Source organism: Microtus oregoni, unplaced genomic scaffold (assembly GCF_018167655.1).
Source record: "Microtus oregoni isolate MIOR12 unplaced genomic scaffold, Mior012 000017F_ref0000208, whole genome shotgun sequence".
Lineage (NCBI taxonomy): Eukaryota > Metazoa > Chordata > Mammalia > Rodentia > Cricetidae > Microtus > Microtus oregoni.
In genome coordinates this window covers 30,697,917-30,725,096 of record NW_024543076.1, presented here as the reverse complement: position 1 = coordinate 30,725,096, position 27,180 = coordinate 30,697,917, and the positions used below count along the sequence as shown (strand labels likewise).

The 27,180-nt window shown below is 44.2% G+C and overlaps 1 protein-coding gene across 6 annotated transcripts in view; it reads left to right on the top strand.

Moving 5' to 3' along the window:
- The first annotated feature begins 416 nt into the window (after window positions 1-416).
- Window positions 417-27,180, top strand: part of Ncoa2 (nuclear receptor coactivator 2) — a 220,002-nt gene continuing 193,238 nt past the window's right edge. For 3 of the 6 annotated variants that reach the window (XM_041667363.1, XM_041667359.1, XM_041667361.1), the window contains exon 1: window positions 417-553. The gene's annotated coding sequence lies outside the window, so the exon portion shown is untranslated. Of the gene's footprint in view, window positions 554-809; window positions 915-27,180 lie in introns of those variants that run through there. The other 3 variants (XM_041667360.1, XM_041667362.1, XM_041667364.1) reach the window with 2 other exon arrangements.

Genomic DNA, 27,180 nt, shown 5'->3' with positions numbered 1-27,180 from the left:
GTCCCCTTCGCTAGCTTTCTTTTTGGGCACTGCCCTTTGCCCTCGCATGGAGTCCTCTGTTGACTCTCCCTTCACTCGCAGTCACCCATAGGTCACGGTCCCTAGACCACAGTCACCCATCTAGTCCAACTCTCGGGGCTCTGAAGTCTCGCCGGCTGGGGAGATGTTGAGGACCCCGCGGCTGGGGTAGCCACAGTGCGCCTGGGCCCACGCTCGGGGGCGCGGGACGCAAGTTTCCGCCCCGTCTCCTGCGCGGTGACAGCGCTCGCTCGGAGGCGGTCGCGGCCGGGAGGCGGAGGGCGGGCCAGTCCGGTGCCCGAGCCCCCTCCCCTGCTCGCGAGCTCGCGCGGTCTGTGTCTCTCTCCGCAAGTGCGGAGCCGCGGAGAAGGAGGAGGAGGAGGAGGAGGGAGCTGGGGGAGGATCTCCATTGAAATAAACAACCAGGCAGCAGTTATTAACACGGGAACATGGCGGCCGCAGCCTGGGCTCCCGCGGCTGCGGCGAAGGTCAGCGCCGACGGCAGCCGGCACCTGACGGCGTGACGGCCCTACTGGTAACTGCGCCTCCCCTAGGGGCCCGCGGGTGGCGGGTGGCGGGCGGGGGGTGCTGCGTCCCCACCCGGGCCGCTGCCCTTGGTGCGCGCAGCTCGGCGGAGCCGCGCGCCGGCCGGGCGGGCTGTTGTTGTGTGCGGGCACCGCTGCCCGGGCGTGCGGAGCCCGCGACGCGCATCCTCGAGGCGCGGCCGAGCCGGGGACTCGGCTCTTGGGGAGGGGGCTGAGGTGGTGGGGAGGGCGGGAAGACGCTGAGTCCCCGGGAGAGAAAGGAGGCGCTCGGGCACCGGGCGAGAGAGCTCGGGAGACGAGCCCCGGAGCGCGAGGCGGGCGGAGGCTGCAGCCCGCGGCGCGGGCCGAGAGGTGAGCACCAGGCCGGGAAGCTGCGGTTTGTCGCGGGTCCCTGCTCTGACCACCTTGGGGTTGCGCGGCGGAGCCCGGGGAGGCGGCTCCCGGGCCGGCGAGCGCAGCCGCGGCCGGTGCTTTCTTCCCGGGAGGCGTGCGGCGGCTGCTGCACGGGTTGGGAGCCGGGCAAGGGGCGGCAGGACCCGGGAAGTGCCGGGGATGTGTGTGAAGGTGACGCGGCTGGCAGGGGCGGCGGCGGGGGCTCGGGCGTCTGGGGGCCGCGGGCCTGGGTGGCTTCGGGGCGGCAGCGCTCGGGCCGCGCAGGCCGGGCCGCGGTGGGGGCGGGGAGCTGGGGTCGGGCGGCGGCGGCGCCGCGCCGGGCTCGCCCCTGACTTAACTTTCTGGGTGCGGGCATGTGTGCCGGAGGCGCGCTGGGGCCGCGGCCGGGGGCGGGAGGCAGGCCGGGAGGTTCCGGGTTGGCTCGCCAGCGCCCCCTTTTCGTCCCCCCTCCTGCGGCCCCTGCAGGGACAGGCCCTGGGGGGGCCCCCGCGGGAAGCGGGAGGGGTCCTGGCGGCCGGCGCGCCCGGGTCACGCCCTGGACCGGGGGACCCTCCTCTCCGGGGCCCTGGAGGCTCCCGGGGGAGGCGGCCAGGGTCGGCGCCGCGGGCTGAAGTGCCCGCACCCCGCCCCTCGGGGGAGTCCTGGAGGCGCCGCGGCCGCGCTCGGGGGTGGCTCGGTCCCTGCTTCCATGGTCCCTCCCTTCCCCCTCCCCCAAGTGGCTTCCGGGGCCTGCGGACCGAGGGGCGGGAATCGGGGACTCGAGCCCCTTCCTCGCCGCGAGCGGCGTTGGGCCTCACGCCTTAGAGAGCCTGTCACTGGTAGGGGAAACTTTCCCAAACCGGAGCCGGAGCCTGAGCACCCTCCTCCGCCACCTCGTCCTCTAATCCCACTCCCACTCCACCTCCTCCGACTCCTTCCCCTCCCACCGACCCGAATCTTGCTGGGCCTGACTGATGGGGCAGTGAGCCAATAGACGGCGGGAACTGACCTGCCGGCTATCGGTAAGCCAATGGTGGGAGCCGGAGGTAGGAAGGGGGCGGGGCTTCTTCCGACCAGTTAGGGTTGAGTTGCTCGCGGGGCGGGGGAGTCATGGAGACGCCGCGAGCCTTCCACTCTGGCGCGTCCCTTGGTCGCCCGCACCTCGGCTTGTGGAATAGTGTCACTCACAGAATCTGTGACCTGGGGAGACCTGCAGAGGTGCGCGAAGATACTGTTTTTCTCTGGTGCCGCGAGAGGCGTTGTTTTAGACATGACAAAGTCTAAAAGCCACCCAGGATGTGGCATTCTGCGAGGCCCGGTTTTAAATGGCATATGTTGGTAGTGGCCGTGTTCTATAGCTCAGTGCCAGGTGTACGTGCTAGGGATCTTTGGAGGTCTGCGTTAGTTTCACTAGGCTTCCGTCCAGCAGCGGGACGATGAAATTGAAAGGGCACGGTAAAGCATGCAGGCGCTCGGTGGCCTCGTGTCAGGTGATTATTAGAAGTGCTAATGCATCCTTGTTCGGATGGCTTCAGTGGGTCCTCGTTTAACCAGGCCACCAATTCGCGTCGTGTACTCTCTAAGTTTTGTGTTTAGTTTTGGTGTGACATTTTACAAAGTTGTGGTTTATGCTGTGTGGATTTTTTATCTCTCTCTTGCTCCTGGGTAAACAAAATGAAGTTATCAACCAAGGCATCAGTGAGACACTGAGCATGAGTATTTAAAGTGCAAAACTAGCCAAAGAATATTTGCCTGCAGAAAAAAAGGTGAGGGGGTGAGTGGCGTGGGGCGGGTAAAGTATAACTTCCCAGGTGACTCCCATACAAAAGATTCTTAACAATTTTTACTTTTCTTAAACACAGATGAATTTCACAGTGTGTGGCTACTTCTGTTGTGTAAGAGGTCAAGAGCTAGCTTTGATTGTTTTAAATGTTTTGGACCAGCGAAGTGACTTTCTGGACTCCTTCCTGCCTTTCAGGAACGGGGGTAGAGTGGGGGATGGGGTGGGGTTCCCTGGGAGGATCCCAGGTTGCTCAGCGGGAATTGCGGTCTGTTAAAAAGACAACAGCTGCCGCCCTGCTTTCTGTGTGTCCGTGCTCGCTCTCCTGTTCTTTGTTGGGGAGGTCAGTCCACCCCATAGCTGCAGCTTTCCTTCTCCCGACTGCAATCCCTAGTGTCTTTGAGTGTTCAGAGAGTGAGTGGTGCAAAACCAAGAATCCGTTCAATTTTGGAATCTGTCATCCAGGAATTTAATTTTGGGATTTCAAAAATATTTTATGAGCATGATACTTAGGTTTTCATACTGGGTTCTTCAGCTTTTATTATTATTGGGTTACTAAGAATTTGAGAGAGACTGTACTGCAGGGAAACAGTAGTCTGTAATACGTGACTTTCAGATTTGCAATGTAGATTCCCAATCCAGTGTAATTTTGAGCATTCTTGTAGAAATAAATTGCATTTTGCTGTAGCTTTTGAAGTGTTATTTTGGTGATAAATGAGTCAAGCCAAAGATAAAACAAGCATTTATTTGCACTGACAGAAGTGGGGAGTATTGTAAATTACTGTTCAGGATCCAGCAGCATCCAGACACTCCCACCATTAGTTAATTTGGTTACAGAGGGCCACTCTGGAGGCCTTTTCTCTTTCCCTAATTCATAAAAGCAACCTATTATTTTACTTCATTCTCTTGAAAATGTTCGTCGATTCTTGGTGGCAGAGTAGCAAGTCCCCTAATGCCAGGCTATGGGAAAACCTCTCAAGCATATGGAGACATCTAGAAAAAGATGTGCATTGTCAGCGGTGATTCCATTGTGTGCTCTCATGCTGGAGCTCAGCCTTCTTCCTCCTGGGAATTTTCCTCTTAAAAGAGAGGATTTCTTTGACTTTTAGATGTCAGGGTACAGAGGCCCAGGCTTCAAGGCAGTCACTGATGGGAGTTTAATGCTTTTGGGGGTACTTAATAATTTTTAAAAATTTTAACCCTTCATTGGTTAGCTATAATTTAGATGACTTTCAGTGTGAGAGATCTTTTGCAGGAAATACAGAAGACAGTCAGAGGGGAGGTCTTGGAATTGTTCCCCATCCCCACGCCATAGTGGTATCTTATTAAAGCAGAGTCTCTAGAACCCAGGATCTCTGATCAGGGTTCCATTTCACATGTTGGAGCTAAGAACTCTGCCTTAGCTGTTTCAGATGACAGCAGGTTACTGAGTGTACTTCTCACAGCTTGGGTCTCTAAGAGTTGGTTTTGTCCTATTGGATACAAAAGCCATTCTTTGAAGCTGTTTTTACATTGTTGGAAAGAAAAAGAATGGTTTTAAGCTTTATTTTTATTTTTTATTTATTTATATTTTTTTTGAGACAGTTTCTGTGAGTCAGTCTTGGCTGTTCTGGAACTCACCCTGTAGACCATGCTGACCTTGAACTCACACATTCACCTGGCTCTGCCTTCCAAGTGCTGGGATTAAAGGTACCTGACACCACTGCCCGACTAAAGAATTTTTTTAGATTTAAGATTTTTTTTTTCTGAAATGCTCAGGTGTCTTCGATAACTTGACCAGTTGTGGCACTCTGACAAAACCAATGTTTAAGACATTGTTAGCTTTTTACTATTTTCTAATTACTAGTTTTGTTTGGTAGTAGATTATATGCTTTACTGACTATTAAAAAAGATGTTTTATTTTATGTGTATGAATATTTTGCCTGCATGTATGTCTTTGTACCATAGACTCACATGCGTGATACTCACAGAGGCCAGAAAAGGGTGGCCGCTCCGTTGGAACTGGAGTTAGAGATGGTTGTGAGTTGTGTGTGGATGCTGGGGACCATACCCTGGTTCTCTGGAAGAGCAGTCGGAGTTCTCAACTGCTGAGCAATCTCTCCAGACCTGTATTGATTAATTATCAGGATAATTACTTGTTTTTTTCAAGACAGGGTTTCTCTGTGTAGCCCTGGCTGTCCTAACTCACTCAGTAGACCATACTGGTCTCGAACTCACTGAGATCCACTACCTGTGCCTCCTGAGTGCTGGAATTAAAGTCACGTGCTGCCGGGGCCACCACCACCTGGCTGCTATATTGATTTTTGAGTAAGAAACTAACTACTACCCTGTCGTCGTGAAATCAGCCAGTCAGGGGCTTTCTCCCCACTGAAGTGACGCCCATTCACAGTGATGACAAAAGCCTTGGGGTGGAAAACAAAACATTTAGATTTTCACCCTTTCTGATCACAAACTCCTTTTACCTCTTGTGTCCCTTCTAAGTGGAAAAGAGGCTCTTAGTGTTTATGCGCTTATTCTTTCTTTGTTTTCTACTTCTTGAAGGGCTTAGGATTTGCAAAGGAGAGAAGGGACACCATTGTCATATCACTCTCTAAAGCCTCTTAAAGAGAGCCAGCTGGGAAAGCTGCACAGTACAGTTCACAGCGTGAGGAAAACATGCCCTCCATGGGTTCTAGATGCCACCTTCCCACAGAGGTTACAGTGGGACTTCCGTGGCTGTTTTAGAAGTCTATACAGTTTTCCTAGTTGTTGTAAACATGATAATGAAAAGGAGTGGGCATCTTAAAAAGTAAAGGAATATCATTCGAAGTAAGCCTGGTTAGCAGGTCTGCAGGTAGAGCCAAGACTTTTAGCTTCTTGAGCAAAGATTCTCTGTGTTTACCAATTAATGTTGATCATTTACAACATTTCTGGCTTCATTGGCTATGTCAATGTAATAGGATTTTTTTTAAGGACAGTGCTCATTTGGTTCCCTAGTTGGAAATGTAGCGAGCATAAATGCGCAGAGGACCTATGCTACTGCTTCACTCTGCTGCTTCGGAGGCTCGGGGAATGGTGTCAGCAATCAGGAGGAGACTGCACATAGCTAGGTGTTGCTAACAAGTACTTTAATGTACTGCAGACCTTCATCTAGGTAGCAGTTGACAAATCGAAGGAAAATTAAAATTAGCTGTTAATTCTGGTGAAATGTTTTCCTCAAGCCAGCAAGTTCTGCTGTGTTCTGGTCCCAGTGTTCAGCAGAGTCCTTATTTGGGGCTTGATATGTAGGTCTTTCCTCTGCATTATTTCCTCCTATAGCCATTGCTTCATCCATTTATTCACAGTCTTTGGTGGAGACGCCACTGCTCTGACCTTGACAGTGTACTTGGGTAGTAAAAGCTGGGAATCACAGAGCCTGACTGGAGAGGGACCACAAACTGGGTGAAGGGCTCCTTCTTCCCTCTTTCTTTTCCTTACATCTTCGAGGCAGATCTTTGAAGAAAACGTTTGCCTTCATTTCACTTGATTTGTTGTATCAGTCTTTTTTCAAGTAGATACTATCTAGCAAATTCTGCTTTGATTTGGGATTGTCATCTTTTTCCTGAGAAAAATTTTATGTTTAGAATAAAAAAGTTGATGGCTCAGTCAGTAATGCATTTGCACCGTAAACTTGAGGACCCGAGTGTGGATTTCTAGTACCCATGTAAGCCTGGCGTCCTTACGGCTGTGATCCCTGGAGCTCACTTGCCAGCTAGTCTGGTCAACTGTGGACTCTGCGGTCAAGGAGAGACCCTGTTCTTAAAAAGTGCGATGGAGAATAAAGTGGAAGCTACCCCGTGTTGAGTTCTGGCCTTCATATGCACACATGTGTATGCACACAGAAATGCATATGCTTACGTACCACCCCCAAGCTGTTAAATATTCCCCTGATGGGACCACAGAGTCTGTAGTTATAGCATCACAGGGATACTGCCAGCCACCTCCTGGGCTTTTTGATGAGTTTTCATTCTTTTGGTTCTGGCCACAAACACAGAAATAGAAGTTGTTACCCTCCTGTTACAGGAGGTTGGAGTTCAAGGAGGATTCATGTGAAGGGATAGTCTGATGATGGCTTCCCATTAGGGATCTAGGTTACAGTGAATGTCCATAGAACTCTCATTTAGTTGTAAATCTGTAATAAGAAATAGATGTGGAAAAATAGTTGAAGTTCTGCAGATGCTGCCAGCAGGTCTGTCTGTGACTGGGGCTTAAACGGCCTGACCTTGGACGAGAGGTCAGGACCTGTGAGTCAAGTGCAACCCACACCTCAACCATTCTTGAAACTTCAAGAACTTTTTGTCTTTATGTGAAGTGGGCAAATCAATGAAGTAAAATGGCGGAGTTTACTAAGCGGCCTCTGCTGAAATGGCTTTGGAGTGAGGTGTAGATGCACTTGGTTTCTTGGGTGCTGGGAAGCAGTTGTTCATAGTTGTAGCATCTCTCTCTTGCCACTCAGGAAGGAAATGGACACACAGCTGTCAGGTAACTTCCAGGGCCACACAGTAAAGCTGTGGAAGTGCTTTGGAACACCCAGGCAGCTCTTACTTCTGGCCTGCTCATTTGGGGTTCCTTCTGGCTTTAAGGCTCAACATTCAGGGCCTTAAACATCAGTCCATTCATTTTATAAAAGCATATTCTTGTTGTCTGCTCTCTTGATGGAAAGCTCGATTGTTGGGGATAGGTAGAAAATAGTTGAGGGAGGGGGCTGGAGAGATGGCTCAGTGGTTAAGAGCATTGCCTGCTCTTCCAAAGGTCCTGAGTTCAATTCCCAGCAACCACATGGTGGCTCACAACCATCTGGAATGAGGTCTGGTGCCCTCTTCTGGCCTGCAGACACACACACAGACAGAATATTGTATACATAATAAATAAATAACTATTTAAAAAAAAAAAGAAAATAGTTGAGGGAACACTTTCAGGGATATAGGTTTGGAAAAGATGAGGAGTTGGCCTAGCTGTTTGGTTTCTTATTTCTTCAAACTAGATTTGATGCTGTACATGTAACTGTGGGGCCCAGATTTGATGCTGTATGTGTAACTGGGGCCCAGATTGGGTGATGCCTTTGGGCGAGTGCTGTGTTCTCCATGGAGCACCGATGGCTTTGTGTTGAGATACCAGAGACCCAAAAGAAGGCTGCTAAGATATTCAGTCATCTGACTTCTGCTATGCTATTTGTGGAATTCTTCTGTCTGCTCAATTGTTTGCAGGGAGCAGGCGCACTCTCAGGAAACTACTGTGCTCTGCCTGGATCCGCACGCACTGCTTGTAATGTTCGAGCTGCCAGGACCCAGGGCCTGTTGTCAGATGGAAGCGCAGTGCATGGGGTTTTCTGATAGTAGCTTATGTCCCTATGACATGCTGTTCCGGATCTCCAAAGGCTTCACTTGGAGAGTGTGAGTTCCAGAATTTGCTGATGCTAACTGCTCTTTGCCCATTCCAGGCCACAGCTGAATGAGGGTGGGTTCTTCCAGCAAGCTCCATCTTCCTTATATAATCTGCTCATGGGTCATCATGAACCGACTTCCTCTACATTTGTGTCACAGTTGCTTTTGTAAGAACATTTGATATTTGTCTTAAAATTTCTCTTTCCATCGTTAATATGCTTACAAATAAAAAATTTGAGTTATTTTGAAAATGTAAGTTAGAATATTGAATTGTACGAGGCGTGGTGGTATATGCATTTAATCCTAGCATTAAGGAGGTAGAGGCAGGGGAATCTCTGATTTAGAGGCCAGATGGAGAGATAGCTAAGTAGTTAAGTGGTTAAGCCTGGTCTTCCCAAGCTCCTGAGTTTAATTCCCAGCACAAACATGGTGGCTCACAACCATCTGTAATGAGATCTGGTGCCTTCTTGAGGAAGAGACATACCTGGACAGTCGTCCTCTTCAACTTAGATCGTGAAACCCAATATGGACCAATTACAGAACCACCCATGCGTTCAGCATTGCCAGGGCATAAATTTCATTTTCATTTCTCATTTCTAGTCTACGTAGTGAGTTCCAGGACAGCCAGGGCTATGTAGAAAAATGCTGTATCAAAAACCCAACCCAAACCAAACCAAAACATTTAGCAATATATATACTGGTCTGAGGATACTGCTCAGCACTATTCTCAATGGTCCTTGATCATCACTCATTTCTAGGCCATCTTTAGAGCCTGTCGAAACAAAGAATTTTTTTTTAATTTTTATTTTATTTTTTTGGTTTTTCGAGACAGGGTTTCTCTGTGGCTTTGGAGCCTGTCCCGGAACGAGCTCTGTAGACCAGGCTGGTCTCGAACTCACAGAGATCCGCCTGCCTCTGCCTCCCGAGTGCTGGGATTAAAGGCGTGCACCACCACCGCCCGGCAAAACAAAGAATTTAGGTAGTTATGATTAACATTTTTTAAAAAGTATTTTTACTTTGTGTGTATGAGTGTTTGGCTGCACATTTGTCCATGCATCAAGTACATGTCTGGTCATGTCTGGTGTCCACAGAAGCCAGAAGAAGACATCAGATCCCCAAAGACTGGAGCTATAGATAGTTTTGAGTGGCTATGTGGGTGCTGGGAATCTCCAGAGAATTCTGAAAGCGCAGCCAGTACTGTTTCTTAGCCACTGAATCGTCTTTTTAGCCTAAGGAACAACCTCCCCCACCCCTTTGGTTTTCTGAGACAGGGTTTTTCTAAATATCCCTGGCTGTCCTAGAACTCACTCTGTAGATCAGGCTGGCCTCGAACTCACAGAGATCTGCTTGCCTCTGCCTCCTGAGTGCTGGGATTAAAGGCATATTCCACCACTGCCTGGCAGGAACAATTTTTTTTTTTTAAATATTTATTTATTATGTATACAATATTCTGTCTATATGCCATTACAGATGGTTGTGAGCCACCATGTGGTTGCTGGGAATTGAACTCAGGACCTTTGGAAGAGCAGGCAATGCTCTTAACCTCTGAGCCATCTCTCCAGCCCCAGGAACAATTTTTTTAATGATATTATTAATGTATGTGTATGTGATATTATTCTATTTTACCCATATATTTTTGTGGTGCTGTATATCAAGCCCAGGGCTCCAGTGTGCTAAGCACCAGATTCATATCATATGTAAAATCCTAACTGTATGTAGATGGTTAGAATCCTTCATAACTGTAACATTCACTTAGCACGCAGTCACTTTTGAGTAGTTATTGTTGGGATGGGAGAAGGAGATTGTTCCATATGTACTCGTTAGCCTCCTAAGTAAGGAACAGAGAAATCCACTAAAATTCAGAATGAGAATTTCTGCAGATTCAACACAGTGACGTCTTGGCGTGGGTATTAACGGAGACTCGGGCTTGCCAGCTCTAGAGGATTCCTGTCCCTGCTGCCTGTGCTGCAAGGGGCTGTGTGTAGAGGAGAAGCGCGAGCCACGCACCCACCAGTCACTGCTCACTCTCGTGTAGTGGAAGTTGGAATGATAAATAAGTGCACTGCTTCTCACTGGTTCCACCAGGGTTGGCTCTGTCCGTTTTCCCCCTTTCCCTTTCATCCTTTGCTCCTAATCTCTTTCCCATTCCCTAGATATAATACTGGAGACATGGAGATGGAAGATGGGCAGAGTCGCAGTGATGGGGGAAGATGTGATGTTTGTGGGGGGGGGTAGGGGTCAGAAGTTTAAGTTTATCCTCAGCTACACAGTGAGTGTAAGGTTTGTCAGGTGTATGTGACTCTGTCGCCTCTACCCCTTCCTTTCCCAGAGGAAAAGAATTATTTTCTGGAATTCTGTTTGAGCCTTGTTTATTCCGTGTATATTCTTGCTGAAGTCTTAAGTTGTATTAATGCCTTGATGCCTTAAGGCTTTTCCATTCAAGGCTGGTGGAAAAATTCCCTGGAAATGTTAGTTTTTGTATTCACCACCATCAGAATCTTTGCAAAGTAAACAGGTGATATAAAGACTAGACTAGTGAAGGAATCAGAAATCCCCTGGAAAGCTTGGTGGTTGGAAATGCATCTTGATGTATTAGTACTTTACTAAGTACAAAAGCACTGGTGACTGGTGTTTCTAGTCAAGGAAAGAAAGAAAACAAATGCATGATGACATGAGAACAGAAGGGAGCAAACCAAGACAACTTTCCATATATGTTCTTCAAAAGAGCAGGAACAAAAATTCTTGGATTCATCTGTAAGACATGTGTAATATCCATTGTGTCCTGTAAATATACCTAAAGTGTGCACATCTGAATGATTGAGGAACTTATACTTCAGAACACGTGTTGTGTGCATGTGCACATATACCATGTGTACACACACATGCTATACACAGACATTATACATATACCCACACATCATACATATGCACACACACACTGTATGTATATACATGCTACACGTATACATATTGTCTTAGGGCTTTTTTTGTTTTGCTTTTGTTTTTTGAGACAGGGTTTCTCTGTGGCTTTGGAGCCTGTCCTGGAACTAGCTCTTGTAGACCAGTCTGGTCTCAAACTCACAGAGATCCGCCTGCCTCTGCCTCCCGAGTGCTGGGATTAAAGGCGTGTGCCACCACCGCCCGGCCATGGTAACTCTTATAAAGAAAAACATTTAACTGAGGCAGTGGCTTACAGTTTCAGAGGTTTAGTCCATCATCATGGTGAGGAGCTTGGTGATGTGTAGGCAGACATGGTGCCGGAGAAGGAGCCGCTGCATGTTGAATGCAGTTAGCAGGAAGTAGACTCTCACTGGGCATGGCTTGAGCATGTATGAGATCTCAAAGCCTGCCTCCACTATGATAACATTTGCTCTAGCAAGGCCAAAAAAGCCATACCTCCCAATAGTGTGACTTCCTTTGGGAGTCATTTTCTTTCAAACCACCACACACATACACACACACACACACACACACGCTCACACACTGTGTGTGTACACGTGTGTGTGTGTATATGTATACTGTACATATGTGCATGCTTATCTCTCACTGCAGACAGTGTGTAGAACAGCTGAACAGCCTAAAGACTGTTTTGGCTGGCACTTAAATCCGCTTTTCTGCTGTAAGTCATTAGTAGATTGATCGTCCCACAACATTTCTTTCCTAATAATGTAATTTCCCACTTATTATAGAATGATAACGCCAAATACTTAACCTTCGAGTCTTTCTGTTTCTACTGTGTGCATCAAACTTTGTTCCGAGGAGTGTTGTCTTCCTGTGGATACATGTTGTGTTGTAACTTCATTTTCTCTTGATTTGCCTAGAGAAAGCAGATGAGTTATTCTAAAACTTAGGAAGCATGCCTTTGACATGAAAATTATTTTAGGAATTCCTGTTGCTAATCTTAACACTGAAATAATGAACAGAACAAAAGGAGTCCAAAAATGTTCCAAAGTCATTACTAAGTTGCTCAATGAACCAATTATAGATTAAAATTGTCCTACAGAAACGGAAGCAAATCCACTGTGTTTGCCTCAGAAACAATTAACACATTTTTGCTTTGTGACTTTGATAAAATCAGACTTTTTTTAAACATCAGGATTTATTGGATTTTTTCCTCTGCAGAGTATTGGACACTCTAGAAAAAAGAGGGGATTAATAATCTCAGTTTATAGTGGAGAGGAGAAAAGCTGAAGGAAACTGGGTACTTGGTGGTTCGAGAAAGGTAACAAACCAAATGGAACACAAAGATAGGATGCCAGGGTTGGCACTGCTTCTATTGAAGAAGCAATAATGAGAACAGAAGGATTACTTACTTGAAGGGCTAATGCCTCGAGATGATGAAATTCTACAATTATCCAAAGAGCCTAGTCTTTAGAGTTCACACACCATATATACTATAATTACACTTGTGAAAATATTCTAATTCTCCAAAGTTTACTTATATAAAAAATGTATTATGTGTGTGTGCATGCGTGCACATAGATGCGGGTGCTCATGGAGGCCAGAGGCATTCCATCCCTGGAGCTGCAGTTAAGGTAGTTGTAAGCCCCTGACTTTGGTTCCCTGGAAGAACAGTATGTGCTCTTAACCCTTGAGCCTTCTCTCCATCCCCAGCCCCCAATTTTAGCTTGTTTTGAGACAGTAGCTCACCGTGTAGTGCTGACTTTCACAGAACTCACTATGTAGACTAGAAATCCTCCTGTCTCTGCCTCCAAGGTGTTGGGATTAAGGGTGTGCCCCCACTCATGGCTTTAGTACTACCCATAATTTCTCATTTTAATTTGCAGAGTAAGTCAGAAGGCTGTGTGTCTGTCATCCGTTAATATTGGGTCAATAGCCACTGACCATATTAAGTACAGCAGGCCAGGCCTCAGGTGGAGGCTCTCTCTTGTTCTAAGCTCCACAAAATATCTTAAAGACAACTTTTAAAATAAGTTGTTCTTACACTTTTTGTTTTCCTGAAACGAAAAGTTTCAAACTACGTAAGTATTGATTGGAGCATGGGATGTCCTAATGATTTTCTCTCTCTTCCTCTCTCCCCCTCTTTTCCTTGTGAAAAATTCCTTTCCAAAAGATGGGAAGGATAATGAAGTGAGTGCCTGTGTGAATTTCATACACACATCTTAGGTAGGACTATCCTCTCTCCCCGATCCTCTCTCAGTGTGTGTAGGACAAACCTTTCCGAGTTATGTGGCAGATAGTGTTCTTCACCCCTAAAGAACATCTTAAAAATGCTGTCTAGTGTCAGCACACAAACACACCCAGGGCTGTACTCAACCATCAGAATGAATGCCTGATGTCTTCTGTCAGTTTTCCCAGGCATCTTCAAGTGCCCCGTTAAGCTTTGGTTTTCAAAGCTGAACCTAAACTAATCCAGTTCAGAGTCTAACGAAGCTCACTCATTCATCTTCTTTCCTAGCTTTTTTTTTTTTTTTTTTTTTTTTTTGCTTTTTCGAGACAGGGTTTCTCTGTGGCTTTGGAGCCTACCCTGGAACTAGCTCTGTAGACCAGGCTGGTCTCGAACTCACAGAGATCCGCCTGCCTCTGCCTCCCGAGTGCTGGGATTAAAGGCGTGCGCCACCATCGCCCGGCCTTTCCTAGCTTTTATTCCTTTGAATGGTGTCCAGCATCCATAGCTTGTTTCTAAGAATTCAGATCAGTTGTCCCTGTGGGGGGGCTTGTTCTGTCAGTTTGGGGTGTCTTTTGTTCTCCAGAAGAGTTAAGAAGTTGCTGGATAAGTGAGTGAGGTTGAACATGACCCAAGAAGCCCCTTTGAGACCTTATTGTTCCATGGAATGACTTCTTGGCCATTTTTACCGAGTCTTCCTATAGTCTGTTTAGGTTTCTAACCATACTGCGATCATAAGGACAATTTTATTAAGGCAATAGTCTCAAATGACAAGTAACAAGGATAATTTACTTTTTAATTTGTTTCGTAGAACTTTCCAGACTTGTCATTGGTACATTATAGGATAATCTTATTGTTCTTGTCATTTTATATTATGATATATATGCACATATATATTTAAACATATATCCTCCCCCCATAATACTAGGGGTTAAAACATGCTAGAGGCAAGCATTCTACTGACTACATCCCTAGCCAGAGTGTGACCCCTTTTAAAATGGAATTTTGTGTGTGTGTGTTTTAAATAAGAATTACCCTTTTCTAATTTTCTGCATCTTATCTGCAGTGAATTTGGATACCAGATAACAAGGTTTGTTTTGTTTATTCAGCAAAAATTTAATGAGTGCCTTTTATATGCCAGGCATAGTAGTACGGAGTAAAAAGAAAAGAAATGGCCCTGTTGAGGAAGCTCTCACAGTTTAGGAAAGGAAAGAGATTTAATTACTGTGCAAATGTATTAGAATAGAGAATAGCATTCGAGGACTTACAGATACTCGCAACAAGCAGTACAGTTTGTTAGGTGTAGGCGCTGGCGGGATGCCTTAGTTTTGAATTGAGCTGCAGACACCACCTGCCACGATGTAGAAAGGCATTCTGAAGAATGGCATTTTCGTAAGGTGTAGATGGAAATGTTACTGTGTGTTCCCGGTTCCTCTCATTTGATAAGCACTTTTATTAAGAGCAGCATGAGAACCGGATGCTTGCCCATACAAGAGCCTTTTTGTGTTTAACTTGCAGTGACTGCCACTTTAAACTCGGTGTTGTCTTGCTCACAGAGGTTGGGAGTAAGAATTGGAAAGATGGACATGATTTCTGGGCCATGTGACAGCTGGATTTCAGCTAGTAGGCTTCAGAACTAGGCCTGATGCAGGTTCTTGGTAACATCTGATCTGGGGCTATAGGCTGGAATCTCAGAGCACACCCTATCCCCACAGTGTTGGCAGCTGGGATTAAAAAACAAAAACCAGTTGTCTTAAGAAAGCTGTATTTTACTTGTGACTGCCTCAGAGGTTGTGTAGGGTCACTTATTCCTGTGTTGTGAGCCTCCTGAGTTGGACGGTCAGTGGAGACAGTGAAGATGAGTAGGTCAGATCGGATGCTGGAGTCATTTCTGGGAACCGTATGTATCACAGGCTAGCGAAAAAAAAAAAAAGCCAGTCTTAACATTACATCCATGGCAGTATTTATAGTAAGACAGAACTTTTTGATGTTCAATGACCACTCCCCCCTTTTTTTGTAGGGAATTTGTTTCAAAAAGAAGTTTGATGGTGATTAAGTATATATTGTATTCACTAGTCATTTAGTAATGATTAAGAATAGTTTGCTTCTGGCTAGGAGTGGTGGTGCACACCTTTAATTCTAGCACTTGGAGGCAGAGGCAGGTGGATGTCTTGAGTTCTCTACCAGTCTGATCTACAGAGTGAGTTCCAGGACAGCCAAGGCTGCACAGAGAAATCCTGTCTCAAAAAACAAACAGAAAATATAAACCAAACCAAAAAGAATATTTTGCTTCTGGCTAGACTTGTTCTCTTGGGCAAATGTTTGAATGTTTCCTGTCCTGTATCCCTGATCCTTGCATTGAATGGCCTGGCACTCACTAGCCTGGATTGACCTCCAGCTCTTGAACATGCTCCTACCTCAGTTTCCTCGTTTTGGTGATTATAGGCATAAATAGCCCGACTTGCTTCTAAACCTTTTTTGTTTGGTGGGGATAATAGTTGTTAAGATCTCTTTCATTATTAATGAATTGTAATGAATTAGAAATCTGGTTTTAAAATAAATCTGTTTTAGATTCCTAGATTATCATAAAGGAGAATTGAAACATTAGTCTTTCTAAAACTTACTTTTTTTTAATTCTGGAATTAATTTTAAAAAATTCAAGGCAATTTTTTTTAACAGCTTATGGTTATATCATGCATAACTCTTTTTGCTTTGTTTGTTGAGTATAGCTGCAGATTTCTGTCCTAGCTGGTCCCACAGCTGTTCAGTCCCAAAGAAACACATACAGAGGCTGATATTAATTATAAACTGTTTGGCCTATTAACTCAGCTCTTACCATAATTCTTGTCTATGTTTAGCCACGTGACTTGTTACCTTTTCTCAGTAAGACATTCTCTTCTTATCTGGCTAGTGACTGGGTCTCTGCCTTTCCTGTTCCCAGAATTCTCCTAGTCCCGTTGTTCCTCCTATACTTCTTGCCTGGTCACTGACAAGTCAACATTTTATTAAACCAATAGAAGTGACAAATCTTTACAGTGTACAAGAGCATTCTCCCACAGCAGTTGAGACAAAGTCTTGCTATGTGGCTCAAATTCAGGCTGTCCTGGAACTAACTCATGATCCTGCTTTAGCTTCCGGAGTGCTGGGATTGCAGGCATATAGTACTGTGTTCCACTGTGTGGACTCTTGACTGTCAAACCAGAACTCTGTCCAGAGTAGTAGTCCTGCAAGCTACCAGGTGCTGAGTAATAATTAACCAGGTGCCTCTGAAAGCCCAGAGTGGTTCAGCCTTTTACTGGGGAGATGCTACAAGCATGGGTGACAAATTGTCCCTGTTCCAAGAACTAGCAAATGTTAGAGTGCATTAGTTATCTACTTTGTCTCTCAAATTCCAAGGTCTTATTTGTAGAGACTTAGAAAAAAATATGGGTGGGTCTAGAAGTAGACTTTTAAAGATGTGGTGGGTTGTGATCTGTGATGAACCTTTGGACTGTTGTAAGTGCCACCAGACATCAAGTGTAGGCAGAGCCCTCGCCTACAGTCCATAAGTTTGTGAGGCTCTGGGTTTGGTCCCCTGCACTGAAGCTAGGGTGGATTCCAGAGATCTGGGAAATAAAGGGTAATAGTCATCGTGGGCTGGCAAGGGGAGATGACTGTAGGGCGCTTGGGCTCACTCTTTGTGAAATCTCCCATGCAGGGAAGGAACCTGAGGGAATATTTTAAGTTCAAGGCTATATTACCAATTTAGTGATATCCTGATCTCAAACTAAATATTAAGTAAACAAACAAAAAATGTATCTCACTGGTATAGTATATGACTAGTAAGGTTCTAGGTTAAGTCCCTAGCACTGTGTGTGTGCACGCGCAGTAGCAGAGACAGAAGAAAACTGTTGTGTGCTGTGCAGGAGTGGCTGATGGCTATCCTGTGCACCGCCACTTCCAAACTCACTCTGGAAAAGGCATTTAAACTTCAAGGATCAAACAAGATCTTGCCATGAGGTTTTTCTTTTAGATACTTTTAGGAGATGATGTCTTGAACACACAGAGTATAGAACCTTGCTTAGACAATCACAAAAGTTGTGGGATGTCCTTTTGGGAGACATGAATACCAAGTTCCATCAGAATTTGGATGTCTTTGAATGCAGTAGATTGCTTGCTTTTCAAGTCCATGAAAGCAGCTTAGTTGACACTGCTGTCTTGTGTTGTGTCTGTATATGGGTGACCTTGTGTCCTGGTTTCTTTAAATGTTTCCTATCATTATTCTTCTTACTTTCATCATTATCATTGTCTGTGGTGATTAAATATTGACACATATTGGTGTTGTTTCAGTCTTTGCTAGGTTTTTGGGATTTTAACTTGAAGTAGATTGTTTTAATTTTTTAAATGAGAATGTTCCAAAGGAAGTCAGTCCCAAAGATAAGAACTACCTGTGTTGGGGTTTTCCATGGCCCAGCTTTTAGTTAGCCTGCATTCTTTGCCAACTAATGCACTGTCCAGGATTGCACAGGGTCACACTGCACACTTAGGTTCAAGTCTGAGAAGCCATTTGGAATGTTGTGTATCAGCTGTTCAGAGTAAATATGCTCCCATTTTGTTAGATTAGAGGATGGCTTTTATTACCCGTTAGCACACAGTAGGATTAATTCATGCTTCTCAACAGGCTGATTATTTCATGTGCCGTCTGGTTATGGAGTTTCTGTCCCTTTGTGTCCGTGAGGTTCCACGCAGTCACTGGTGCAGCCGACAGTCATGTTTTATACAGGGATTGGGAACAGCGTGACTTAAAATCAGTTAAGTGTCTGACTTTTAAGGGAAAAAGTAGTTATTTTAACTACTGGGAGGTGGCAGGGCGTTTAAATTATATTGAAAATATCTGAAGAATGAAGTACACAGAATTCACATTTCATTACCCTGGGGGATTGTCTGCTTGTTTGATATATGTAAGTGTTGGTCTTAGAAGCAGACAATGTTATTTATTCTCCATAGAGAGATTATACTTAGATTTGACAGAGAAATATCTAATGGGAACTCAATGTTAAAGTCATTTGGCTGGTTTGATTATAATTTAAAATAAAACCGCTTTTCTTTTGGGAAAATTAATGCAAGAGACTACATGTTACTTTTGACTAGTTCAATCTGTGGCTTATTCTTCAATAATTTTCATGGAAAAAAAAATGCAGCTCCTGCTAAGAATGGTTGGGCTAATTCACCAAAATCAGGTATCTGCTTTTCTTGGGGTTGGAAGATAGTCTTGTAAATCAGTGCTTCAGAATCATGGGAGCACAAAGTCCCTTGTCACTGTCCTAAAGTGGGCCTCATCAGACAGCTTCATTAATTCTGAGCATTAGCAGATTTGTGGAGGGATAAATTTTCACTGTGTAGCAAATACAAATCTGTGTTTCACTGATGACATTTGAAGTCCGCAGTCATTAGCCTATGTTTACCTGGTGAATGGAATGTGCTTGTTTATCCAGAAGTGATGGAAAAGTTCATATATCAAATTCCTTGGTGGGGACTCTCCAAATCTGCAAGGAAAGAGAATAAAAGTTCACAGGAACAAATGCCTTCTGCGGTTTGTGAGGACTAGAAGAGCATTTATTCACTGGGAGAAATTTATTTCTTAAGGTGATTTTGATGTGTCCTCATAAATCATAGACTCTAGGCAGCTCTGGATTCCCAACAGTCTTACTTCAATATGATCAGTAGCTCAGGAGTGCTGCTGTGTCTCAGACTGATGTCCGTGCGTCACTGCTGGTCACACTGTAAGGAATTACTGATGAGGTGTCGCACACTCTGGAGGGAAGAGCATCATCCCTGCCATGCTTGCTTGTTGCCCCTGATGCTTGGGGGTTTGCTCTCGTTCCTGAAGTACACGCATGCACACAGTGCTTGCAGGAGCTAAGCTGAGCCTGGGTGCTGTTTTAGCCTTGAAGGTAGATGCCGCATGTGAAATTCACTATCTTTTTTGTTTTTCATTTTCCTTAGTTTTTCATATTTGTTTTTAGATCTTGAACTAGGAATGTATTAGTGAGTCAAATGAGCTCTTTTGTAGGAGCTGTGGAGACTGTAGAGGGCCATCTGTGGAGTTCGTGATGTGCCGTATCAACTCCCGTTTGAGCTTTTTGCAGGAAAGAGAAGTTGTGAAGCATTATTAACACAGCTGATGTACAGTGAGTCAGGGCGAGAGGCGTCTGGGTAACAGGCTGTCTTTCTAGCACATCTTATTAATTCGAAGGCATGTGATAACAGTTAATTGAAAGGAATTAGTATGTCACCAAAGAGGCTTCCATGCTCTGTCTTGGATAGACTAAAATAAAACACTGGGAATGGTACATGCCCCCTTGCATCCCTGCTTCCCCTTCCAGAAGTTGTGAGCACCAGTGCTTAGCAAGCAGCTTCGCATTGCTTCCTAGAGATGGGCCTGCAGCAACACATACTCAGCTCTTCCCAACTCTTGGATGAGTTTCTGGGGACCGAGTCCTGTTTGTTTTATTTCATCTCTGTGGACATAAAACATTTTAGATACAAACTTCTATGTGCTTTTATGATCCTTTGTTTTAGCTAGTTGACCTGTTATTAGAAACATGGAGATTTCATGGTTGTAAGAGTTCCTCAGAGACAGAATACCGCCGTCTCCTGTGTCAGGTGGACCTCTTCTGTCCCTCTCTGATTGTCATGAGCACTCATTTCCTAGAGCAGTCACATGGCTGTCGGCCTAACCGAAGCTTTGTTTTATCTGCGTTTTTCTGGATGTAGGTGGGTTTTTGTATATTTAAGAAACAGCAAACACATTCAGTGGAAGGAAGATTTTGGAGTTAGAGGATGCCTTAAGTTAGCATTAGGTAGAACTGTCCGATAATCCTAGTCACATGATTTTGTGGATAAAACAAAGTTACATATTTCCTTTTTGTTTCATAGCCAAGAAGCCATGTGCTGGACATGGTGACACATGCTTTTATTCTAAGCATTCAGGGAGGCAGAGGCTAGCCTGGTCCACATAGCAAGCTTCGGGACAGCCAGGACTACATAGAGAGACCAAGGTGTGTGTCAGGAAACCATGCATGTTTACACTGCACAGTCCTTGGCCAGTTGTTGACTTTGATGAAAAATTCTGAGATTCTTGAGAAATTGTAAATAAACTTGGTTATAGTCTCAGTCTATTTTGATCTTGATGTCATGAACTTCATTATTTCAAATTCAGTTTTGCATTTGTTATCACCTCTATAAACTTGACTAAGATAGCATAATTGTTTTCATTTGGTAATTATGCCATTACAACTCGATGAGTGTTGTATCCTGCTTTGTAGGATGCATCATAACCTCTACCAGCGCATCCTTACACACTCCTCAGGGACACATCGGCACTGCTGCCAGCAGTTCAGAGCAGTTTGACACAGTGGGAAGTTAACATTTAAAATCAAGTTGGAGACAGTTCAGCAGGATGGCCTTTGTTTCTGTAAAGCCTCCTGAATTTCTTGAGTTCTTAAGCTCACTGGAAGCCTTTCTACAGGATTTTTGTCTTGTTTTCCTTTGTTTTGTTGTTGTGGATTTTCTGTTTGTTTGTTCTTGTTGTTCATTGTTATGGAAGCAGAGTGGCATACCTGTAACCCAAGGACCCGGGGGTGAAGGTAAGAGGATAGGACGATCAGGACCTGAGGCCAGCCTCCACTCCATACCCACTCATGCCAGCTTGAGTTGGGAGACTCACTAGGAGAAAGCAAACAAACAAACAAATAAAACAACAGCAACAAAATTATTTTGGAAAAGTCTTTTAGAAGGTAGGATAATAAAACAAACTTCAACAAACCTACTTATCTAGATCTTTACCAACTCCAACTCTTTTGAAGCAAATTCCAGATATCATTTCATTCTCTAAGTATTAAGAAAGAGGCCTGGTGTGGTAATACACACCTATAATAATCCCAACACTCAGCAGGAATGGCAACTGGATCTCTGAGTTCAAAGCCAGCCTGGTCTACATAGTCAGTTCCAGGGTAATAGCAAGACTCTGTCTCAACAAACAAACAGAATTTTCTGCAGTGGTTCTGAATTTACAGATGCAGACTGAAGAACAGAGTCTTGGTTCACTGCCCTTCACAGTGAGGTGTGCTTGGGCACAGAATGCTTTTGTTAGGTGACGTGCTAGGCAGATTCTTTCCTCCTGATGGGGGGTGCCATGGAGCCCATGGTGGAATAGATACAGACATTTAACTGGGATCTCATGAATCCAGACCCTAGTATTAGAATTCCGTCTTTTTGCCTAGCATAGTGCCTGGAACATCAGAATCTAAAGGATAATATTAGCTAAGGTAGGATTCTTGTTTAGATGAGTTTTTATAGTGGTTGATATCATTGGGGAAGTGCATCAAGGACTGGAGGAGAGAAGAACACTGGCTGCTCTTACAGAGGACCTGGTTCAGTTCTTATCACCCATATGGTGGGTCACAGCCTCCAATTGAGGGGGTATTATACCTTCTCCTTTCCTCCAAGGGCACTAGGCATGCACGTGATGCACATATATACATGCAGGGAGAACACGCGTACACAAAAATATCACTCATATACATACAATAAGTTAATTAAAAAGCAAAAAAATAAAATAAATCAAGAATTTGCATCAATGCCAGGAAGTAGTTGCGCCTGGCTTTAGTTCCAGCATTCAGGAGGCAGAGGCAGGCAGATTTCAGAGTTCAAGGCCAGACTGGTCTACAGAGTGAGTTCCAGGACAGCAAGGGCTACACAGAGAAACCTGATGTTGAAAATGCACCCCCCCCCCCCAAAAAAAACCTGCTTGACATTGTTTCTGTCTTATTTATAAAAGGCAGGCTGTGCCTTAAGTAGTCCTATTGACGTATTCAAACGCTTTAAATAATCTACCTTTTCTTGAGTTGGGGTGACTTTATAATCATTGACACATTGTATCCTTCAGAGGGAAAGTTAATTTGGAAAGAAGAGAGTAGTAATTCAGTGCATAACTAACCATTGGTCATCTTTGCATGAATTTTAGTTGGTGTGCAAGCCAATACTAAAATCGCCAAGACAGTTGGTAGAAGAAGAAATTTAGTTGCTCAAAGTTTTATGTAGAAAAGTCAAAATACTTTTTCTTGGTGTCTTTAAGATACACATAATAAACTTTTGAATGGACACAGGGTAGTCCCCCTTCGGGAGTGCTGTGGATAACCAGTAGGTATATGGAGGTGTTTTCTTTGAGACAGAACTTTGTGTGGATGTTGGTGCTGACTTTGAGCTCATTGTGCTTTGGAGAATCTCCTTGAAGTACTGATCCAGCCTCACCTACCAAGTTCTGAGATTATTGCAGTGGGCTGTTTTCTTGACCAGTTCCTTTTTCTCTTTTCTACAGTCTCCAGTAAGCTAAAATGACGGCAGAAACTGTTGTCATTGACAACATGAGCTACTGATAGGCAGACAGCTCGACACCTTCATCAAGCAATGATGTGTTTGTCTAGACCCAACAAGAGAGACTGCCAGGAGCCTGGGAATGCTGTGTAGAGCCACATGATGATTATTTTCTCAGTGATCTTGAGACGCTTGAATCTCTGTTCTCTTGTCATGTGCTAAATGCATTTAATTAATATTTCCAAGACACTGGATTTCTCCAGTACTTCTCAAAATATGATTAAAGTGGAAGATGGTGGCTGTCTAGACAGGAGGCGGGTAGAAAGCTTTCAGTTTACCCAAATCTTCTAGAAGCCAGGGAATTGTTCTAACTATATTTGGGAATTTAGTTTTGTATGGTGTTATACTTTAGCTAAAATAAGGAGACTAGGGCTGGTAAGATGTTTCAGGAGTTGTTAAATCCAGCTCAACAGCAGAGTTTTGTCCCCAGGATCCTCATGGTGGAAGGAGAGAATGACGTCCAAATTATCCTCTGACCTCCATGTGTGCTCACACTTGCTCTCCTCTCTCTCTCTACACACACACACACACACACACACACACTCGAATTACTATATAGTGTTTCTTTTCTAAAGTTCTACTTAAAACATTAAGAAACTTGCAAAAGACTTCCCACATTGTTTGCTCTTATCTTAACCGTTGGACCCTGTTAGAGGAATGTGGTCTGTTTACTTACTTAAGGGCGGATAGATGGAGCCGTACTTCCTGCCAGCCACAGAGGAGCTCTGTAGACCAGACTAAGCTGATCTTACTATTAACCAAGCTACTGACACAGTCATAGCCTACACCACCAGCCTGCTTCTAGGGAACCTTACAGTTTGTTCATTTGATGTTATTGCCTCAGTGTAGTAACTGTAAGAGCTGGGACCTCAGAGCCCAATAAGTTGTTTTCTTTTTCACTACTCCACTATTTAATCTCAGGGAAAAAGCATTATAAGAACCCAGCCTCTTCTTTTATTTTTTTAAATTTAATTTTATTTTAATGAATACTTTTATTTATTTTACATATTTATCACAGTTTCCCCTTTATCCTTTCCTTCTATTTCTCCCCACCCCCTTTTTTGAATAGTACATCATGGATTTATGGTAAGAAATCAGTGAGATTATTTTTTGAATTGTCAGACTCCTTTGAAAAACCACAAACCATCTTCCTTAAAAATTTTCCCGCTTGCTACACCTCTGATTTTGCATAGTTAGGCCTTGTGGAGAGACCTACTTTATAGTGGCAGTGGAGAGGTAAGCTTGACATCCCTCAACCTGGAGGCAAACTTCTATCATCTTTTTAACTTTTGGAAATAATTTTATATAGCACCTAAATGCTTAGAATAACATCTTCAAATATATTGCATTAATAGGTCTGACTGAATAACTGCATGTCTAGTTTTTAATACAAACCATGTGGGTTGTGTTCTGACCCTGTGTGTGGCCATTGTATCCAGGGTCCTAAATGTGAGGTGGATACAGTGTCTCTTAGGCTGTGTCACTGACCCAGATTTTCCAGGAAATAGATAACCAGAGGTAATCAATCTGTTTTAATTAGTCACTTGTAGTTCCAATTTAGGATGAAATTTTCTGCTTTATATTGAAGACCCTGACAATGATTTTGGCCCTAGTACCTAGGCCAGCGTAAAAGTTTACAGAACAAGAGGGAAACTCATTGGTGTTAGTTGTGAGATTGAAGCATTATCAGGTCGGGCCTGTTATTTTCTTGTCAAACAAAACCCTGCACTTGCCTGCCCATTTAATTTGAGTTTATCAGCTCCAGTACTACCAGCTGCCTCATTTTTAGACTTTGTGCAATAACTGTCACATTTTTGGTTCTTAATGTGTTTTTTTTTAAAACTTTCTATCTAAATGAATGGTTCTATCCATGAACTAATTTACATATTTCTATTTGTACTACTGTAGAAACGACAACAATTCTTTTCAACTCAGTGCCTGGAATTCTGGACTGAAAATTCCATTTTATCAGGCAGAAGCGTGAAAGACTGTGTGTGTGTGTGTGTAATTATGATAAGGCTTGGACTTGTTTTTTAAAACCTGTTTAAACAATTCAGTTTATTTTTCATAGAAAGATGTCTGGCTCAAATTTGCCAAACTAATTAATTTTTGTAACGAATATTTTGGGTAATACTGATCAATGCAACGTAAGGAATACTGAATTTTGATGTATTTATACCTTGTTAGATTGATTGTTGGACACTATTTCCTTTTATATTATGTCAGAGGAGTATAAATGTGTTAGAATTGCAGACAGTTTCTACTAGATCAGAAATAAGATTTTCTTTGAAAGATGGGCTCATTTCTGTAAAAGTTTCTGTGAAATCAAGATGTTAAGAATACACATCTACAAAAGAACTATTAGAGGTCCTTCATTAGTGTTATTTGTTTTGTTATTTCGCTCATTGAAAGAGTTTTGACTTCCAAGTCTTAAAAATGAATGCCTGCAGCACATTTTTACTCCCGGTTGGTCATTGTCACTCTGTGTAGAGCACAGCATTGTGCACCCTTTTGCTGCAGAAAGCCACCCCACCGTCATCAGTGGAAAATCAATGTGCAGTTTTGAAAATTTAGATTGATTGTGTGCTGCTGGTGTCAGCCGGAGCTGGGGGCTGCTTCAGGGGTCAAGAGCAGGCCAGTCCAGCCTTTGCACCGTAGAGAACTGAGATTGGTTCCTAAGCAGCTCTTCCCAGCATGAGCCGGAGCTTCCTGGTGGAAGATGAAAGATACACCTGAGGAAGATCTTGACAGGAAATGGGATTAAATAAGTGTTGTATTGACCTGACCTGTATCCTGAACACTTCCACCTTGGGCTAAAGTGAATAGATTGTGACTGTCAACTAAAATTGAAGTTTGTTGACCTATTTTTTTATGGAAGTTTCATGTAAATAAGCCACCCTACCATAACCCTCTAAGACAATGTTACACTTGTGCTGGTGCTGCTTTCATAACCTCATGGAATTCAGAGATGGTCCACCTTTCTCGTAGGATTGTCCTCCCTTCTCTTAGGATTTGTTTTTTATTCAGTCTGAATTTTGTAACTCATTAATAAGTCCTAAATTCACTTTAGTTTGCTATAGTAGGCATAAAACAAACAAAGCTAATGAATATAAAGGGAAATTTCAGAGTGTAATGCGCAAGTTCAGGTGAGTAAGCGTGAAGCTAAGTGTACAGGTGTGTGCGTGTGTGTGCGTGCGCACACTTTCCCCACAGGATTGTTACAGTGGTAGTGTTTGCCAAGCTTGCTTACGACCCTGTGCATACCCCTGCCCTCCTGTGAGTGTCTTCTCTCTGACTGTTGACTATTAGTTGTGGTGTAGCCTTCTGGTATAGAAGACTTACTGTATCGATATTTCATGGGTCTCTAGGACAGGGTTCCAAAAGAAATGCTGTGGTTTAAGGTGGCACGACATCCAAGCATAGCTGAGGATGTCTCACCTTTAGTTTTCCATCAGCCCTCAGGTCTTCACAGTATCACAGAATGTGATCTAAGCATCAGTGGCATCATGGCAGTCAGTTCATTACAGCTGTGTTAACACGTAGGACTTCATCTTGTAAATCTCGTTAACTCTGCAAGGGGTTTGCTGAAATAGAATATTCTGCTTCCTCCTGATTTCCAACTACGTCCCCTGTAGTATATGTACATGTGTGTGTTGTTGTCTCCTTCAGTTGCTCTGATCCTGGAGCTCATTGCTGAGACTAGGCTGCTTGGTCCTTGAGCTCTGGGGATTCGTCTGTTTGTGTCTGCCACACAAGTGCTGGGGTTACAGAGGTTGTGGCCCAGTTTTTATGAGGATGCTCAGGGTCTGAACTCGGCTTTCTGCTTGCACTGAGTGAGCCATCTCTCCAGGCTTTCTGAGAAATCTTTCTGGGTTTTTAAACGCGCTGTCTCACCTGATGACATAAGCAAATTACTAGCCAAGCAAAAAGCAAAAATTTCAATAATTGATTTTGCATCTTTGATACAGTGGAGTTGTATGTTGGGTGGTTGATGCTGAGTACTTTAAACAGAAGAGAGAGGAGCCACTGAGATAGCTTGTGGCTAAGAGCACTCACTGGCGGCTCTTCCAGGGGACCCAAGTTTGATTATCTCAGCACATGGTAGCTCACAACTGTTCGTAGCTGCTATATAGTTCCAGGGGATCTGACACCCTCCTGGCTTCCACAAGGATGCAAGTGGTGTGCACACAGGGAAAACACCCATGCACAATAACAATAATTATTGCTTTTTTCCCCCCAAAAGTTCATAGTTTTGTAGTCTGGAAGTCCAAGGTCAGCAAGCCCAATCCAAGGCCATCCTTGAGGAGCCGCGGCTAAGGGCCCTGTGGTTGTGGGAATGTGTGTGTGAGGCATCAGATGATGAGTACCGAAGCCAGAGGTGTTCAGGGCCGCTCTCATTTTAAGAAATTCACCTGCCTCTGTTCCCAAGTGATGCTAGGATTAAAGTTGTTTCACCAAACCTAGGTACATTGATTATTATTATTATTTTTCGACAGGTTTTCTCTGTAGCTTTGGAGC